General features: G+C 42.8%; 1 pseudogene across 1 annotated transcript; it reads right to left on the bottom strand.

The window, feature by feature from the left end:
- Positions 1-3,966: 3,966 nt before the first annotated feature.
- On the bottom strand, positions 3,967-4,465 carry LOC308434801 (signal peptidase complex subunit 1-like; annotated as a pseudogene). Its single transcript has one exon. The product of its transcript is annotated as a signal peptidase complex subunit 1-like (transcript).
- Between the last annotated feature and the right edge of the window lie 1,503 nt (positions 4,466-5,968).

Genomic DNA, 5,968 nt, shown 5'->3' on the forward strand with positions numbered 1-5,968 from the left:
AGATAGGTACAGAGTAAGTGAGAAGCCAACTCCACAGCAGCTGGAGGCTGGTGCAACCACAGAGGTGGCTTACAAAGTGTATGTGACTACCCCCAAACAATGTCACAAGACCACCACAAACCATCTGGGACCGAGAGGCCCAACAGAGACCACTGCTAACTGTCCTGTGCTTCGAAACCTTTGGCATCTCCATGGCATTGGCTTCACAAAATTGCATATTCCCATCATGCATCTGTTACTATGACATCCAGAGGAGCCCACATAAGAAAACAAATCCTACTATTTGAAAATCACAATCCTTTTCATTACCATGACTTATTAGTATAATCCCTCCCCGCTATTAAAGGTTGCCCATAAATGGAGCCATCAACAATGTGAGAGATACAACTGAGAAACTTGAACCCAGACCCTGCCTGGATGAGCCCCGCACCCTGACTTCAGGCTGAAGTTGCGCCCTGTGGTATAAGTCAAGATCTATCATCTACACTCGAGTCTGAGAAAATGGCAGGCTGTACACACAGATCTTCTGCAGCTGATTCTCCTGTGAGTCACAGGTAAGGTGTCCAGGGCAGAGGGATCCCCACAGCGCTCTACTGGCAAGATTCTATAAGCTGGTATTCGTGGAGGACCCTTGGGGCAACGTTAAGACGCATGACGTGCACACCTGAGGGGTATCACCATCAGCAGCCTCTGGGGGAGCTTCCAACTGACTTCCTTTAGATGGTTAAGTCCCCCTCTATCCAAGGTGGAAAACAGCTCATGCTTGCAGCGAGTCCCTCTCCTGTTTATGGTGGCACTTTTCAAACATCAGAACTCACAGTCTTTTCTTTTCCACTCTCCTGTCCCCATGAAGCTTGGCTTTGTGATATCATAAGATGGCCTTGTGCCAGAACAACCCATGAGGCATCAACAGACGGGGGCTTGTGACTCTGACGCCTGTGTTGACCTCTTGTTCTCTGTGCACCCTGCTGCTGCTGTGACTTCATGTGCCTTAGACTGGAAAGACACAGTCCCAGGCATCTTTTCACAGTACCCTGCTGGTTTTGCGAGTTCAGTATTGTTTCTCTTTTAACAGTTGTCACATACCTGGACCCTTGTGTCTTTTCTAATATGTGTTGTGTTGTGGTTATTCTGAAACTGCCAGCTTGTTTTTCATACTAACCACACACACCCCCAAAAAATTAGGAAGAATGGCTCTGTGGCCAACTTCATTGCTTAATGGCCTTCAACGACAAACAGAAATAAATCTCTGCTTGCAAGAAAAGGGAACTTGTCTCATTCAACATGAAAAGTGCTGAGCTTGCTGCACACTTGCAAAGGATTTCTCAGTATAAAGCACTCACAGAAGTATGGGGGCTTTCCTTTGGACTTCTTGCAAAGATTCAGTGGGAAAAAAAGGATATTATTTTTTTAATTTGACATCAAAATTCTCTTTCTTTTCAGAATTGACTTCATATCTACTTAGTGGACCTGGATAAACCACAGAATGGTACCACCTCCCTCACTGATACTCCCTTTTTCGTTTCTTGTGACTCCATGTCTTCCTCCTTTTGTACTAGTCAAGGGACAACCACTTCTCTATCATCTTCGTCCTCCTCCATTTCCCTGCTTCTCACTTCACAACCTCAGTCTTTCCTCACTTTGGTGTGAATGGATATGTTTCCTCCTCAACTCAGAAAGTTCATCCTCCTGGACAACAGGGAACAGTGACAGCATCTGAAGGCCACCACCCTCAGGGATGGAAGAGAATGAAATGAACTAGCCAACTGTCTTTGCCCTCCTTGCCTCTTGGTCCCTTCATTCCTGCAGAGAAGGCAGTAATAAGGTGAAGTAGAGAACAAGCCCTCTACAAACAAAAGGTCATGATGCCTTTGATCTGTGGGGAAATGAGTCTCTGACTTTTGTCTGAGATTTTGTTATAACATTGGGAAGGGGCCTTGTTGTCACCCCCTCTGCCACCTCCATCACCCGATCTCTACACTCACTCCGACATTTACTCCTCACCTCTACCACCTCATAGCCATGTCTGTCCCCACATTCACCTCCACCGTCTGCTATTCTACCTACTACTGCAGGAAGAAGGGATGAGAACAGAGACTACCCAAATCCAGGTTCAAGTGCGGAAACTTAACTTAATGTAGCAAGTAAAGGGCAAGTTGAAAGATACCCAATGTCAATCTAGATCCTGTATGCACATGAACATATATAATGTATACATGTTCACCTGCACACCCATACACACACACCATATGTACAGATATACATTCAAATGCATGCATGCATACATACATACACACCACACAAACACATACATATACCACATAGACACACACATATCACATACACATTCAGACGCACACACCCATCCACAAACACACATACCACATGTGCACATATACATTTGAATCCACACACACCACAAACACACACACACACATGCCACGTGTTCATATACACATTCAAATAGACACACACACCACAAATATACACATACCACATGTTCACGTACATATTTGGACACACACATGCCACACCAACACACACACACACACACACACACACACACACACACACACACACAGGTTGTGAACATTAACGTATCAGAGTACAAAACTAGTAGTAGCTATAATTATTGAAATTTTAAAATATAATTTTAAATAATTATACCACTAGCATAAATGGCAGCATAGAGTTCAGATAAAGTAGGACAGTATCCATTCTCTGCGGTGCTGTTTGAGGGAATTTGCGGTTGTAACTTAGTTCAGAGTCATGGTTTAAAAGCTGTAGCTGCCCCAGCCTATGACTGTTGAGTCATCTTGACCAAATCTCTCCATGCAAATCTACCTGATGGAAATCTTAGCCAGTCTACTAACCTCCTTAGTAAAAAAGTGGATTGTTTATTGAAAACGGTTTTGCTTCTAGACACAAAGACTAACCATACAAGTTCTGTGCATCTTTTTTCCTATTTCTGTGCATATTTGTGGAAAGAGAGAGAGAGAGAGAGAGAGAGAGAATTTATGACCATGAAAGTTAAAAGTAGCTATTTTGGTGTGACGAGACTGCGTTGTCTGTGTTAAGATTCTCTAGAGAAACAGAACTTAAAGAATGGAGAGATAAAAGGGGGTTTATTTGGATGATTTACAGGCTGTGGTCCAGCTAGTACTGCAGTGACTGTCTACCAAGACAAAGTCCACGAATTTAGTAGTTGTTCAGTCCACAAGGCCAGATGTCACAACTGGTATTCCGTATATGTCAGAACTAGGCTCTAATTCCAGAGGAGGAAAAAACAGACTTGACAGAGAGAGCAAGCAGAAACTGAAGCATGCCTCCTCCTCCCATGTTTATAGAGGCTACCAGAAAACGGGGTGGCCCAAATTAAAGGTGTACTCTCCCACCTCTAGGATCTGGATTAAAGGTGTATCTTCTCACCTCAAAAGATCTGGATTAATAATGGATCATACTATCTCAAAAGATATAATTAAGAAGAAAAATACCCCTCACAGGTGTACCTAGCTTTATGGGTTCTACTAAATTCCAGATGTAGTCAAGTTGACAACCAAAAAGAGCTATCACAAATTGACCCCTTGTCAACTTGACACACAATCCTATCTCCTTTTGTCATGATTAATTTTCACATGGAAATAATAACTAGGTCATAATTACACCTCATATGATATAGCAACCCCATGTACAATCGCAAACATATTATATTTTTAACCAGATTATAATTATGTCTAACATAACTATCCACCGGATAATCACAAACTCATTGCCCTCCATCTTTGAGGGACCTTTTTTTTTTCTTTTTTAGAAGTTCTGAGATGTCTGTTCATTAGATACACGCCTGAAAGAAGCTTTGCATACTTGTATCTCCTGTTCTCCATAACAAGCTTATGAAGAGATGGTATAAAATAGTTATAACTTAGAATGCATCTGAACTAGAAACGAAGCCAGGACAGCTAGATCTCCACACAGCTGTGCTGTGAGAATGAAGGTGGTTTAAGCTCGTGTTTTGCTTATGAAAGCAACTCAGCTCATCTTACAGGAAACAAAAGAAGGTGCTGAATCATGAACGTTCCAATCAGTTATTTTTAGCATTTTTCTGTCCCCTGATTTCTTGTCTTCTGTGCCTAAGTCCTGAAAAGGTAACCATTTCAGGGGATGCCAGCGGTAGTTAGGCCACCGAGGAAGTATCAGCAAACACGAGAAAGCAAATCCGGCCATAACTATGTGGACGGTCAACCTGAACCCATAGATAAACCCAACTATTGTAGAAAAAAGAATAATTCCCTGAAACACCTGTTCAGCTAGCTTCTGCCCCCTTGTAATCCATCTGGGTGGGCAGTGGGCTCAGGTGTTCCAGCATGGTTGCCAAAGACCATACTGGCAGTGAAAGGGCAGTAGCTGAGTATTGAGTATGCTTTGCGGTGTGCGATGCAGAAAGCAGGCAGGCCGACCAGCCAAGCACCTCACAGGGGACATTCTATTTTAATGATTGATTGATGGGTTGATTGATTGATTTTATGTGCATTGGTGTTTTGCCTGCATGTATGCCTGCATGAAGGTGTCAGAACATCTTCTGGTGATCTGGGACTGTAATTCTAGACAGTTGTGAGCTGCCATGTGGTTGCTGAGAATTGGAGTTTCTCTGAAAGAACAGCTAGGGCTCTTAACCGCTGAGGAGTTTCCCCAGCTCCAAGGCACATTCTTTCTGTATGTCAAACTTAAGTGTGAAAACTACTGATATTCTTAATTGATGCTATGTTACATGATAAACAAACCAAGGAAAGAAAACACATATCTGTTCAAACACATTCTTAACATCACAGAAACACACATGTCGATTATAGTCTTCATTTCTACAACTGGCCACATGACCTTGCTGGTATTTCTAAAGACCTTCTTCCTCCACCATCTACTCTATGTTTCCTCCACCCTCAGCAGGCACCTCAGCAGGTCTAGGCCTTTTTCCTGGAAGAGTGACCTTTATGTATAGCGGGTCTGTACCCTTTGCCATCCTGCCTGAAATAGGTTCTTTGGTCAGACGTAATACAGTCTGGAATACTGTGATGGTGAATAAGGCATTCTGTAAATCCATGGGTGGTGATTTTGATACACATAGTATTACATGCAAGAAAGGAAAATCCATAGCCATAATAAGTATCTATTCAGGTAAAGACTAAGCATTGTCTTTTCCAGGGAAGAGGTGGTGCAGTGGAGTCGGTCTGCCACCAGGTTGGTGTCTGGTCACTGAGAGGATGCTCTCAGATCTGGAGCACTCAGTGCTGGTCTCTGCCATTGGTAGATCTGTCACTCAGCAGCAGCTATGGCCATGTCAGCCATCATAAATGGAAGTCAATGTGGTGGAACCCATGACTAACCATAATTAAAATAGTACTATATGGAGTATAACGGTTTTATTAAACATATTATATCCAAATAAGTTCATGCTATTTTTTTTTCTTTTTCTTTCTTTTCTATTTTTCTTTCTTGTGTATAGGTATGTTTTTGCATGTGTGTGTGTGTGTGTGTGTGTGTGTGTGTGTGTGTGTGTGCATGTGCATATTGTTGTTGGAAATCATCTTAAATTGCTCTTCTAACTCTGTTCAGTGTCTTGGGGTTTCATTGCTGTGAGCAGACACCATGACCACTGCAACTCTTATAAAGGACAACACTGAATCGGTGTTGGCTTACAGTTTCAGATGTTCAGGTCATTATCATCATGATGGGAGCACAGCAGCATCCAGGCAGGCATGGTGCTAGAGAAGGAGCTGAGAGTTCTACATCTGGATCTACAGGCAGTGTTTTACACTGGGCATAGCTTGAGCTTAGGAGATCTCAGAACCTTCCACCTTAGTGACACACTTCCTCCAACCAAACCACACCTACTCCAACAAGGCCACAACTCCTAATAGTGCTACACCTAATGGGCCAAGCATTTAAACAAATGAGTCTTTGAGGACCATTT

This window comes from Micromys minutus (genome assembly GCF_963924665.1).
Source record: "Micromys minutus genome assembly, chromosome: 22".
Classification (NCBI taxonomy): Eukaryota; Metazoa; Chordata; class Mammalia; order Rodentia; family Muridae; genus Micromys; species Micromys minutus.